General features: G+C 43.6%; 1 long non-coding RNA gene across 1 annotated transcript; it reads left to right on the top strand.

The window, feature by feature from the left end:
* The first annotated feature begins 3,761 nt into the window (after nucleotides 1–3,761).
* On the top strand, nucleotides 3,762–5,490 carry LOC133441143 (uncharacterized). Its single transcript, XR_009782404.1, has 4 exons — nucleotides 3,762–4,216; nucleotides 4,351–4,575; nucleotides 4,653–4,733; nucleotides 4,853–5,490. It is a non-coding gene; the product is annotated as an uncharacterized LOC133441143 (long non-coding RNA).
* The last annotated feature ends 9,209 nt before the right edge of the window (nucleotides 5,491–14,699 follow it).

The following is a 14,699-nucleotide window of genomic DNA, read 5'->3' as shown; positions in this document are numbered from 1 at the left end:
CCCTGACCTGTTGCGAGCATGGAACGCCAACATGGACATCCAGTATGTCATTGACGATTTCAGTTGCATCATGTATATGATGTCGTACGTCTCCAAGCCAGAGCACGAGATGACTGAATTCCTTGACTCTGTCATCCGTGATGTACGGAAATCTGGCGTTAATAAACAGGATGAGATGAAGCAGATTATGCAGGCGTATGCTAAACACCGAGAGGTTAGCGCTCAGGAGTCTGTGGCACGGGTATGCAGCCTACCGCTGAAAAAGTGCTCGCGTTCTGTAATTTTTATACAGACGGAGGACGACGGTATGAGAATGAGTCTTCCGATGAGCAGGCTGCAGAACATGGCCGCAGATGAAGAGGACGTTTGGATGGCAGGATTGCCGGAAAAATACATGCAGAGGCCTGATACAGGCGAGTTTCGAGACATGTGTCTGGCTGACTTCACATCCAATTACAGGGTCCTCTACGGTCAGCAACGTCAATCGGCTACTGCCATTCCCCTCCAGAACGACCACGGGTTTATCCAGAAGAGGACTTCGGGAAAACCTGCCGTCATCCGGTTTACTCGTTTCTCAGAGAAGAAACATCCGGAAAAGTATTACAGACGGGTCCTAAAACTGTACTGGCCACACAGAGAGGATGCTGATCTGAAGCCGGAACGCTACCCGACCTACGAAGCGTTTTATAAAAGTGGTCGGCGTCCGGGCCGATTGCCTGTGAAAAAGTACGTCAACTTCAATAGAAAGCGCTACGAAGGAGAGGGTAAGAAAATCGACAAAGCCCTCGAACGGTTTCGAAAGGAGGGACCCGTCCGCAACGCGTGGAATAGTTTTGCACCAGAGGTTGAGGTGGATCGTTTAGAGTGTGTCGCTCAGCGAGAAGCCATAAACCCTGGCGAGGAGGAACAGGAGCAGCTTCCAGATTTTCAGCTTCAAGGTGAGAGCAGTGGAGCCATGCCAGCAATCCAGGCGCCGGAATTGAGCCCCGACTTTGTGAGGAACATGTTTCGAAGCCTCAATGAGATGCAGGCGTCCGCCTTCTACGCCATACGCGAATGGTGTTTGAAACGCGTCTGGGGTCAGGATCCTGAACCCTTTTTTTACTTCATCTCTGGGGGAGCCGGTTGTGGCAAGTCCCATGTGATCAAGTGTGTTTATCAGGAGGCCACCAAGATTCTGCGCCAACTTCCCAGGTTTCGCAATGAAGGTGACATGTCTAAGCCTTCAGTGCTGTTGGCGGCGTTTACTGGCACCGCCGCTTTCAATATCTCTGGCAAAACACTGCACTCACTGCTGAAGCTGCCGAGAAGCCTGAAACCTCCGTATCAAGGTCTCGGAAACACACTGGACGAAGTGAGGGTAACACTGTCCAATGCGGAGATCTTGATTATTGATGAGATATCCATGGTCTCTAAGGATCTGTTTTCCTATGTCCACTGGAGATTTCAGCAGATCAGAGGAAACAGGAGACCATTTGGAGGGATGTCTGTCCTTGCAGTTGGCGACTTTTACCAACTGCCGCCCCTTGGTAAAGGCAAACCGCTATGCGTTTTTGAGGATGATGTGCTCGACCTCTGGCAAGATTTCAAGCTGGTCAATCTGACAGAGATAATGCGGCAGAAAGATGATCGCACTTTTGCCGAGCTCTTGAACAGGATTAGAACCAGGAATAAGGAGGATCCGCTCAGCGCGGATGGCGAAGCTCTGCTCGCTCAGGCCGTTGTGGAGGCCGGAGATTGTCCGACAGACGCCCTTCATATCTTTGCCACCAACAAAGAGGTTGACGAGCACAACGCTGCAATTTTAACTGCCTTAAAGTTGCAAGTTGTAGAGATTCCAGCGCAAGACTTTAGAAAAGATCTGCGAACTGGAGAAATGAAACCTGCGTATGATTCCTTTAAAGGCAATAAAAGGGATTTACCTGACAACCTGCAAGCGGCTCAAGGAGCACGAGTCATGGTGATCAGGAATCTCGATATTGAGGACGGGATTGTAAATGGCACTTTTGGAACAATTGCCAACATTGTCACCACCACCGAAGACGGACTGACTGTGGTCAAGCTCATTGGACTCGAATTGGATAATCCCACGGCAGGCCAGAAATTCCGCAAGAAGATTCAAGGGGCGGAGGATAACTTGGTGTACGTGGAAAGGTTCGAGGAAAGCACGAGCATAAGGGGGATGGTTCGACGGCAGTTCCCGATGAAGCTGGCCTTCGGCTGTACAGCTCATAAAGTGCAAGGCATGACTGTGCAGTCTGCTGTGGTGTCCTTGAAGCACATTTTTGAACCCGGAATGGCCTATGTCGCCCTGAGCCGGACGACCTCACTTCAAGGACTATGGATCAGAGACTTTGAAGAAAAGAAGATCTATGCGAATCCTAAAATCACCACAGCGATGGAGACTATGAGTCACGCCTCATTCGAGAGTGCAAGACCGCTTTTGCACTTTGTCAAGACCGCAGACCACACTGGTCCAACTTTGACAATAGTCCATCACAATTGTCAAGGACTTCCGTCGCACATGGAGGACATCAGGTCCCACCATGAATTCAGACTTGCTGATGTCCTGTGCATCACCGAATCCCATCTGTCGGGATCATTTGTTTCTCCAGACTTCCAGCTGGAGGGATATGAGATGTTTGCGCGCAACAGAAATGTCTCATATTCTAACAGAGCGGATATGGCTATGAAAGATGGAGGTGGAGTTGCAGTGTACTACAGGAGCTGTCTACAAGCAGAGGCCCGACGGTACATTCAAAATGTGCCCAACCTTGAATTCGCCGTCGTCAAGGTTGAGGGTCCTGTCAGAGCATTGATAGCCACTGTGTACAGACCACCAAATATCCAACTTGACGTGTTTCTTGCAAACATGCAAAGCCTCTTGGACACTTTAGAGATGATGGGTTGCCAGCCTGTAGTGGTTTGTGGAGACTTCAATGAAGACTTGCTCTCCAAAGGGAAGAAAGCCATATGGGAGTTGTTTCGGTCCAGAGGCTATAGCCAGCTTGTTTCCGCTGCAACGACCGAAAAGCGGACACTGATTGATCATATTTACATATCGCAACCACAATGTTGCCTTCAATCAGGTGTGCTGCAATCGTATCACAGTTATCACGATCCGGTGTACTGTGTTTTGACTTCGCCAGAAGCGGGAGGCTTGTCTTCTGAGTGAAGTGGTTTTGCTTTAGTGGTGTTGTGTCTGGATGCCTGTGGGGAATGTGGCCTCGGGTCCAAGTCATCTGTGAAGTACTCTTTGGCAGAGTTCACAGCTTGTTGTTGATGGTGGTTGGGGTTGAGCAAGATGGCCTGTTGTTGTTGTTACGGTAGTTGTTGTTAGGGTAGTTCTTGTGGTTCATTGTGTTATTTTCTTTTGGTATCTGGATGCTTATGGTGAATATGGCCTGGGGTCCAACTCATGGTGGTTTTGGGTTGAGAAAGGTTTCCTCTTGTGGTCTTTTATTGTGGAAAAGAGCCCTTGTAGGTATGTTGTTTAATTCGGAAAAGGTGCCCAGCCCAGATGAAATGGTAGGTATTCGGTAGGTATACGGTAAGTATTTTCATCCACATCCTTCTCATTCCCTCCCCTTCTCTCTTCCTTCCCCACCTTTCCCTCTCTAGCACCCCCTCTCTGTTTATCTGTTTTTGTGTATGTCTGTCATCTGTGTTTGTCTGCGTGTGCGTCTGTCTGCGCGCGTGTGTGCGTGTGTGTGTGTGTGTGTGTGTGTGTGCGTGTGTGTGCGTCTGTGTGTGTGTGTTAGCACACACTGCTGTGTGCTAACACAGGGTATGTGTGAAGCGTCTAGTGCAGTAGTGTGGTGCTTGGAGCTAGTGCATGTTGCTGCATTGTGCTGCTCTCTGCTCACTGCTTCTGCCGCTGGCTAGCCTTCTGAATGGAGGGTGAAAAGAAGAAGCTGACTTAGTTAGCTTCCTCCTGCCAGTACAAAGCCTCTCCACTACCAAGACTCCTGCAGTGCCTCCCCGGGGCCACACACGGAAACTGGGTACCTCACGGTCCCAGGCTAAACTGCAGGGGATCTCGGAGCAGCAGCGGGCCCCAGAGACACGGCGTCAGGGCCACCACTGTGTGGATAAACCCTGGTGCCTGTCAACCGCTGTCCCAGCTATGGGTGAATAGTCCCCCTGCAGGTGTAATGTTGTCAGTTGTACTTACAGAGCCACTGAGGATGCAGGCAAGGTGCACTTACAGACAGAGGTGAGTATACTGTTAGATGTTAGTTTGATTTGACTTTTCAATGCTCACATTTCTTTGAAGTTTTTTAATCTTATGTTAAAAAAACTTTTCAACCCACATGTATAAAGTTGTTTTCATTCTCCTTTGGTCTACAGCCAGGATCAGGCATACCTGGGCTGGCTACAGGAAGGGTCCAGGAGCAGCAGGAGCCAGTAGAGCCATGGATGACCTGCGGTTGGTCATGGGAAGAGCTGCAGCAATGTAGCAGCACTCTGCTGCATCAGTGAGACTTCCTAGACGGTCCAACATGTGTCCAAGGGGCCACAGCAGCAGTTCAATGTGTCTCAGGCAGGTGCTCATCAGCTAGATGCTCTGCCAATGTATGCAGCTTTCTTCTTGACGATTCACTTGCTCTGAAAACTACAACTTATTGATTATTTCTTTGTTTCCAAATCAGGGCTACAACAGATCCAGGTAGCAGACCAAGTGACAACAGCAGCTCTGGAGACAACTCTATTGATGCAGCAACCACACAGAGGTAAGATTTTCTATTGTCCTGGTGTGTGAGCAATTGTAAGGCTAATTTGTATACTGAATTTAAATTCAGAAATAACTATGATGTATGTTGTGCTGATATCTCTGCTTTTGTGTATTCAGGAAAGAGGAAGATGACCACTGCTCTGCACTGTCCAAAGACATTCTGCTGCCACATGAATGCCCCTCAGACAGAGGGATCCTCACTGGTTTTGATGTGGACCTTTGACCTCTGTGAGTCTCAATCCTTGTAAAGGACTCAGGACTTATTTTGTCCTCACATCTGTTGTGAATGGAAGTCTATTGTCCATATTTGCAACTTTAATTGTCACAATAACAGTTCGGTTTTTGATATTTTAATGAGAGGCTCTTGGTCTGACCAATCATGGTAGATTGACCCAGACTTCTCTATTCTTTTGTTCTGCATTGTAAGGCTTCAATTCTCTCAAAATTAAATTCTTGACATGTTTTTATGATCATACACTTAACTGCATTATATTGTTTTATCTTTATGTTCTTAATGAATGTTGTCCACATGATTATTACTTACCTTTTGATGATCTAAATTACAATTTTATTATTAGCACAATGATCTTGTCTGCACCCATACAATTTTGAATGCATCTGTAATTTCATTCTTGCATAATTTTTATATTTTTGAAATATTATCTTAAGCTTAATTCACTTCAAGATTAATATTGTGTAAAACCATATACTACTTAAAGACATATGTAAAATGTTATGCAGAACAATTTACTTGAATCAGAGTTGTTTACTTTGTTGAATATTTGACATTTAATAAACATGTTTGTACAGTACTGGTTTTGTCCTGGTGTTCCATATAATAGAGGTGTTATTGATGATTATTATATCATTTAATTTCTAAATGTATTGGATTAACTGTTGTTTGACCATATGATTATCATCTGGGCAAATGGACACACACATACAGACACACGCACATGTGCAATGATGTCATCGCTCACTTCAAGCTCCAAGCCTTCAAGATTTTTCCACTTTCTTCCATACATTATCATCATACTCCCACAGTTTTTACTCTACATGCAGAGTACATGCATAGACCCACTCATTCAGTCACTCAAACACAGACACACACTCACTAGCTCTACTCTCTCTGACACACACACACACACACACACACACACACACACACACACGTCCATAGGTGTGCATGAACTCTTCAGGGAAACACACACAATCCTCAGAAAACGAAAGGTGGATGTCCTGAAGCAAGGCCGGAAGCTGAAGTGCTCTAGTGTATATCTAAATGATCACCTGACGAGGAGAAACGCCTACATTGCCCGCCAAGCACGTGTTCTGAGGAAGGATAACAAAATACAAGCCACCTGGACTGCCAACTGTAAGATCTACATTAAGCTTAATGGAAACCCAGAGGTTGCAAATACACTGCTTATCCATGAACTTTCAGAGCTGGATCAATATGTCTGATGAATGTGATGATGATTTAACAACTTGAGGTATGTGATAAGATGACTGGTATAAACAAACTACCTACAGGCTTAGTCCTTGCACATATTAACATGTAGTTTGAGGAATAAAATCCAAGACCTTTCTTTATTTTTGCAATTGAACAATATAGATATTCTTGCAATTTCTGAAACCACCTGGACAGTTTTATAAACAATTCAGAAGTTTCTATAAGTGGCTATTCAATTTATAGACATGATAGAAATAGGTTTGGAGGTGTGGCCATTCTAATACATGACCATTATCCTGTTAAATTGAGACATGACTTGATGGTTGATGATGTTGAAGTGTTATGGCTGCAGGTACATCTCCCCTATTTAAAACCAATACTTGTTGGATGTTGTTACAGGCCACCTAGTGTCAGGATAGAATATTTAAATGCATTATGTAATATGCTAGATAAAGTGACTGAAGAAAACGGAGAGATGTACTGGATGGGTGATCTGAACATTGATTGGCTATCTGATGAGTGTGCTCTCAAGAACAAGCTTAAATATATGACTGATATGTGTGGTTTATCCCAATTAATTTATCAACCTACAAGAATTTCTATTAACACTGCTCATACCTGCCAACACTCCCGATTTATGCGGGAGTCTCCCGATTTTCAACCATTTCTCCCGCCCTGCTCCCGATTTGTAATTTCTCCCGCTTATCTCCCGATTTTAAAGTGAAATCAGCCCCCCCAAAATTAAGAGCACATTTTTCCCTTTCCAACGATACCAATATTGTGTTTGTACAATTTAAAACTGCGTTAATTTGGGGCTGATGCAGCTGCGTCTCTCTGCCTGCAGTCACTGCATGTGTCCAGCATGTCCCGCCCACAGCTCCGTCTGATTGGTTACACACAGAGACAGGCACGGGGAACAGCCAATCAGCAGTGAAGGCTGTGCATGCTCTGTGAGAACAAACAGAGGAGCGGAGAATTAAGTTTTGCCGGTTAGAGAAGCTCCGCAGAGCATATGTATGTTTCCAAGGTAAGTTAAGGCAGCAGACTCTCCCGAAATTGTAATAAACATCCCAGTCCTCTACAACTCACAACTACTAGTAACGTTACTGTGAGCGTGTCTGTTAATCACCTCAAACAAGGTTGCTGATAATATTGACATGAAAATAGTCCGTGATAGTAGGTGTGTGTGTGTGTGTGTGTGTGTGTGTGTGTGTGTGTGTGTGTGTGTGTGTGTGTGTGTGTGTGTGTGTGTGTGTGTTTTAATTTAAGAATACGTTGTGACTTTGTTATACTGTACATTTTGTACAATGAATATGGCTTGCATTGTGTTCAGTGAAGCAAAGCATACATAAGTCTTTGTGGCAACAACAAATAAGATTTTCTAAAGTTGATATCTTTCTAGTCATAATTGAGTACAGTATAATGATATAGGCTTTTATACACTGCTGTGTGTTTAATTGTTATAGCTAATGATGCCATATGATGAGATGAGATGGTAAAATAGAAGTAGGCGTGTTGCCAGGATGATTCTCTCACACGTACATCGTCGTCTACCTCACACTAAAAACTGCAGAAACTTCACTCATCCCAGTGATCAGCCCCAAACATTCTGATCAGATTACCCCTATTAAATTGTTATTCTAGCTTTTCAAAGTGCACCAGATTGATGCATTTAAATGCATTATGCTCAAAAAATTTCAAGAAATTTGGCTCCAAGAAGGCTTGGAGTTATTTTGGGAGGTACATTTTAGCACATTTCATTGTAGCTATGCATTTAAAGTTCATTTAAAGTCGTCTTTTTTTATATCAGGGCGGGATGTTGTGAGTGGAGCATTCCAACCGCTACCCCAGAAAATCTCCCTCTTTTTCACAGCCCAATGTTGGCAGGTAGATCTCCAACATCAAAATGTATCCATCATATTTTCACTAATACCCCTGATATGTGCTCCACACCTGTTTTTGTACCAGTTTAGTGACCATAACTGTGTGGCTGTCTCCAGGAGAACAAAGCGTCCTAAAGCCTGTCCCAATATTATGGTAAAAAGAACTTATAAGACATTCAATGAGGATAATTTTCTCACTGAGCTGGATAACATTAAGTATGTGCTATTGAGAGTTGTTAACAGTCATGCTCCGTTAAAAAAGTTTACAGTTAAAGCCAAAAGTGCTCCTTGGATTGATTCTGAATTAAAGAGTTTAATGGCTCAAAGGACTAAGAAGGTTGCTGTTCTCTTGTGGACAGAAAACGTTATTGTATACAAAGGCATCATGTGACCAAAGTGAACAGAGTCAAAAAGAAAAAACTTCTATCAGAAAAGAATTTCTGACAGCGGTACGGACAGTAAGAAATTATGGAATGTACTTAATGAAATTATGGGGAAAAAATCTACCTGTACCTCTTTTGTTGAACTGAATGGAGTTTATTTAAATAAGCCAACTCAGATTGCAAATTATTTCAAGGATTATTTTGTTAACAAGGGTTCTAAACTCAGAGAGAAAATGCATTGTACTGTTGATACTAACTCAGATGAGCTGATAAAAAAATTAATTATGAAAAACAAGTTATGTCATTTTGAATGTCATCTGGTCAGTGTTTTGCGGGTAGAATTGCTGCTGAAATCTTTGACTGTTGGTGGGTCTGCTGGAATGGACAACTTGGACAATAGGCTATTGAGATCATCTGCTGCGGTAATTTCGAAGCTTCTCTGTCACATGTTCAACAGGTGTCTGATTAGTGGTGTGTGTCCTAAACTTTGGAAGGAGGGTTAGATCATTCCTTTACCCAAATATACAAAATCAACTTTCTGCGGTCCAAATAGTAGGCCTGTAAGTATTTTACCTGTTCTCAGTAAATTATTGGAGATGATAGTATTCAAGCAAGTACAAGATTACTTTTCTTACAATGATTTAACAACAATGTTCCAACATGCTTATAGGTCTGGCCACTCCACCTGCACTGCAATGACACAGATGTCCAATAACTGGTTAACATCAATTGATGACTCGATGCTTGTGGGAACAGTATTGCTTGACTTCAGTGCTGCCTTTGATGTGATTGAGCATGACATTTTAATTTCTAAACTCATTAATTATGGTTTTAATTTTTCTGCAATTCAATGGTTTAAGAGCTATTTGTCTGAAAGGTCACAAAAAGTTTATTTTAACGGTGCCTTATCGCATAGTAAGTCATTGGACTGTGGAGTCCCCCAAGGTAGCTGCCAAATCGCGATCATCCGGCAGTAGTCCGTGGCACTTCAAAATTTCCCGGGAATTTTGTCTAGTTAGTGCCACGGCTGCGCCACGTGGCACGCCTCCTCCATTGAGATGCGCAAGCTCAATGGAGGAGGAGTGCCTCGTGCGCAGCACGAGGCACTAATACTATTGCTCAGGCTTATTAGTGCCACGGCTGCGCCACGTGGCACGCCTCCTCCATTGAGCTGCGCAAGCTCAATGGAGGAGGAGTGCCTCGTGCGCAGCACGAGGCACTCATACTATTGCTCAGGCTTATTATTATTTATATATTCTTCCGTAAAAACTTTGTCCGGCTACTCCTCCTACAGCTTTGAGAAAACGCGAAAAGTAAAAACGTAGAAACGTGCGCCTTAATCGGGAATCGATGGGTATGACTTTTATTAGCGATTGGCGTGCACGTTTTTGCGCAACGTGCACAAACGTGCGCTTTTTGCCCCATCCGGAACGCATTGCGTGAACTTTGGGGCCTCACCACTCGCACACCGTTACTCGAAAAATTATGAACCGATTTAGAAAGTTGTAGGCCCTGAATTTAACTACAGTCCTGTGGATTTTCAGAACGATGGCACGAATAGTTTTTGCACGAAGTGCAAAAACATTTCCAAATTTCCAAACTAATGGGGAAGATTTTCCCATGCATTTCAATGGCGCCATTATAAGCGGATGGGAAAATGTTGAGAAAAAAAAGACAAAATTCACCTTTTTTCCGAGTCACGTATCTTTCTCATACTTGCACGTAGAAACGTCATTCAAACTTCAAAACGGAGGAAAACTTCTCCTCTCTCTCCAAACCCCGGACTGTTTTTTCCTAAAATGTACACTTTTCAAGATATGAGCCCTCAAGCGAGGACTGGAAATCACTTTTTTTCAAATCTAGAGCACGGGAGTCAGTTTGCTAGAGTGTAGTTACACTGAAAAAAAAACATGATTTCTTATTTGTAACTCGAGGTCACGGCCAAACCGTAAAAGGTAGACAGATAATTTTTGGTCAGAATATAGACATAGGTGTTGTGATTCATAAAATGTGACTTTGACAGGCGTGGTGTGCACACAATTTTAACGGGGGAGCCAACAGACACGCCAAATCCTGTTTCGCGCTTCATTGACTCCCATGTTAAATGAAGTTTTCTTAAAAAAAATCTCACTTTTGTTTTCGAATTGCCGTTACTAACACATTTTAAGGAATATCTGTATGAAAATAACATTTAGATAATCTGGTAGGTTCTCTGTTTCTCAAAATGTTTTCGTTTTTCTGCTAAGAGCTACGGTTTGAGCGCAAAGTGGAGTGATTTCAGGTTTGTCACAACCAAAAATCCAGCTGAGTCATTCCCGCTCCCTCTGTATCAGGTTCTTGTTGCCCCTAGCAACCAGAGCTCAGCTGTTGACTAATTAGGCTGACCCAGAACTGGTCACATGACTCACTCAGTACAGACTTCAAGTAATATAACCTGGAAAATGGAGAAATCTGAACCCTGACCTTTTAACCTTAGATGAACACACACACACACACACACACACACACACACACACACACACACACACACACACACACACACACACACACGATAGGTGTTATTATGGGATGGCAGGTGTTTTTATAGGGTGTTAGTGTTATTATGGGATGGCAGGTGTTTTTATAGGATTTTAGTGTTATTATGGGATGGCAGGTGTTTTTATAGGATGTTAGTGTTATTATGGGATGGCAGGTGTTTTTATAGGATGTTAGTGTTATTATGGGATGGCAGGTGTTTTTATAGGATGTTAGTGTTATTATGGGATGGTAGGTGTTTATTATGGGATGGTAGTGTTATTGGTGTTAGCGGTCCCGTTAGCGGTTCTGTTAGCGGTCCTGTTAGCGATCCCGTTAGCGGTCCCGTTAGCGGTTCCGTTAGCGATCCCATTAGCGGTCCCGTTAGCGGTCCCGTTAGCGGTCCCGTTAGCGGTTGTTAGCGGCTCGGTTAGCGATTCCGTTAACGGCTCGGTTAGCGGTCCCGTTAGCGATCCCGTTAGCGATCCCGTTAGCGGTTCAGTTAGCGGTTATGTTAGCGGTACTGTTAGCGGTTTCGTTAGCGGTTGTTAGCGGTCCCGTTAGCGACCCCATTAGCGGCTCCGTTAGCGATCCCGTTAGCGATCCCGTTAGCGGTCCCGTTAGCGGTCCCGTTAGCGGTCCCGTTAGCGGTCCCGTTAGCGGTTCCGTTAGCGATCCCGTTAGCGGTCCCGTTAGCGGTCCCGTTAGCGGTCCCGTTAGCGGTCCCGTTAGCGGTTCCGTTAGCGATCCCGTTAGCGGTCCCGTTAGCGGTCCCGTTAGCGGTCCCGTTAGCGGTTCCGTTAGCGGTTGTTAGCGGCTCGGTTAGCGATTCCGTTAGCGGCTCGGTTAGCGGTCCCGTTAGCGGTCCCGTTAGCGATCCCTTTAGCGATCCCGTTAGCGGTTCAGTTAGCGATCCCGTTAGAGGTTCCGTTAGCGGTTCTGTTAGCTATCCCGTTAGCGGTCCCGTTAGCGGTCTTGTTAGCGGTTCTATTAGCCTATTACATATTTTCTGTAATAACTTTTGAATGGTTTGACATAGAGAGTCATGGGTGGTGTCAAATGACTAAGTATCGAGTCCTTGACCTTCATGGGTGCAAATAAGCCCCGCGATCATCCGGCAGTAGTCCGTGGCACTTCAAAATTTCCCGGGAATTTTGTCTAGTTATTCCATATTCTTCCGTATAAACTTCGGCGCGTAACTAGTTGCGCAGCTTTGAGAAAACTCAAAAAGTAAAAACGTAGAAACGTGCGCCTTAATCGGGAATCAATTGGTATGACTTTTATAAGCGATTGGCGTGCACGTTTTTGCGCAACGTGCACAAACGTGCGCTTTTTGCCCCATCCGGAACGCATTGCGTGAACTTTGGGGCCTCACCACTCGCATACCGTTACTCGAAAAATTCTGAACCGATTTAGAAAGTTGTAGGCCCTGAATTTAACTACATTCCTGTGGATTTTCAGAACGATGGCACGAATAGTTTTTGCACGAAGTGCAAAAACATTTCCAAATTTCCAAACTAATGGGGACCATGTATTTGTATGGGGCAGCATTTCACACTGTGTGTGGGATGAGGTTAAAAAAAAAAAAATCACCTTTTTTCTGAGTCACCTATCTTTCTCATACTTGCACGTAGAAAGGTCATTCAAACTTCAAAACGGAGGAAAACTTCTCTTCTCTCTCTAAACCCCGGACTGTTTTTTCCTAAAATGTACACTTTTCAAGATATGAGCGCTCAAGCGAGGACTGGAAATCACTTTTTTGTCAAATCTTCAGTGCGGTTCTAATTGATCAGAGTGCGAGAGACTTTAAAAAAATGATCATAATTTTTATTTGTAACTCGACCTCACGGCCAAACCGTAAAAGGTAGACAGATCATTTTTGGTCAGAATATAGACATAGGTTTTGTGATTCATAAAATGTGACTTTGACAGGCGTGGTGTGCACAAAATTTGAACGGGGAGACTAACAGCCATGCCAAATCCTGTCTTTCTCTCCATTGACTCCCATAATAAATAACGTTTTCTTCAAAAAAATCTCATTTTTGTTTTCGAATTGCCGTTACTAACACATTTTAAGGAATATCTGAATAAAATTAAGATTGTCAGAATCTTCCGGGTTCTGTCTCTCTCACGATGTCTTTGTTTTTCTGCTAGGAGCTACAGTTTGATTACAAGGTGAAGTTATTTGAGGCTTGTCAAATCCGAAGAACTAGCTGAGTCATTCCAATACAATATACACTACCATACTTCCGGGTCATGTGACCCAGAACTAGTCACATGACCCACTCAATGCAGACTTCATAATACTTTACCTTGGATAATGGAGGAATCTGAACCCTGACCTTTTGACCTTACATGATCCCCAGTCCTGCTGGGGACAGGTTCATGGGATATATATGTATATTATTATTATTATACATATAAATATTTACATTTGTATATTATATATACATATTAGCCCCGCCCCTTCTTCTGATTGGCCGATACGTTATAGTCCAATATCTTTTGAATGGTTTGACATAGAGACTCACGGGTGGTATCAAATGACTAAGTATCGAGCCCCTGACCCTCATTGGTGCAAATTAGCCCCGCCCCTTCTTCTGATTGGCTGATACGTTAAAGTCCAATATCTTTTGAATGGTTTGACATACAGAGACATGGGTGGTGTCAAATGACTAAGTATCGAGTCCCTGACCCTCATTGGTGCAAATTAGCCACGCCCCTTCTTCTGATTGGCCGATACGTTATAGTCCAATATATTTTGAATGGTTTGACATACAGAGACATGGGTGGTGTCAAATGACTAAGTATCGAGTCCCTGACCCTCATTGGTGCAAATTAGCCACGCCCCTTCTTCTGATTGGCTAATACGTTAAAGTCCAATAGCTTTTGAATGGTTTGACATACAGAGACATGGGTGGTGTCAAATGACTAAGTATCGAGTCCCTGACCCTCATTGGTGCAAATTAGCCCCGCCCCTTCTTCTGATTGGCTGATACGTTAAAGTCCAATATCTTTTGAATGGTTTGACATACAGAGACATGGGTGGTGTCAAATGACCAAGTATCGAGTCCCTGACCCTCATTGGTGAAAATTAGCCACGCCCCTTCTTCTGATTGGCTGATACGTTAAAGTCCAATATCTTTTGAATGGTTTGACATACAGAGACATGGGTGGTGTCAAATGACTAAGTATCGAGTCCCTGACCCTCATTGGTGCAAATTAGCCCCGCCCCTTCTTCTGATTGGCCGATACGTTATAGTCCAATATCTTTTGAATGGTTTGACATAGAGAGTCATGGGTGGTGTCAAATGACTAAGTATCGAGTCCTTGACCTTCATGGGTGCATCCCGCGATCATCCGGCAGTAGTCCGTGGCACTTCAAAATTTCCCGGGAATTTTGGTCTAGTTTGTTTTTTATTGCTGTATCATCTTTTTCTTTCTGTTTTCCTTATTATTAATTATTAATTGTTTTCATCGAATGCTTAGGTCCGAATGTTTGTTTGACATCATTGTGGATGCCAGTCAGTCAGTCAGTCATCTTCTCCCGCTTTATCTGTTGCCACCGTTTATAATTAAAATAGTATTAATAAAAACATTTGATCACAAAAAAAAGAGCCATTTGTCTATTAATGTTTGTAACTATTTAAATCTGAGTTCAGTGAGAGAAAGCAACCCAGGCCAAATTCCTTGTCTGGCATGTTCATACTTTTTTTTTTAAACAAAACTTT

Source organism: Cololabis saira, chromosome 3, assembly GCF_033807715.1.
Source record: "Cololabis saira isolate AMF1-May2022 chromosome 3, fColSai1.1, whole genome shotgun sequence".
Taxonomy (NCBI): domain Eukaryota; kingdom Metazoa; phylum Chordata; class Actinopteri; order Beloniformes; family Belonidae; genus Cololabis; species Cololabis saira.
Note: the sequence above shows the minus strand (reverse complement) of the source record. Positions and strands in the feature narration are given on the sequence as shown.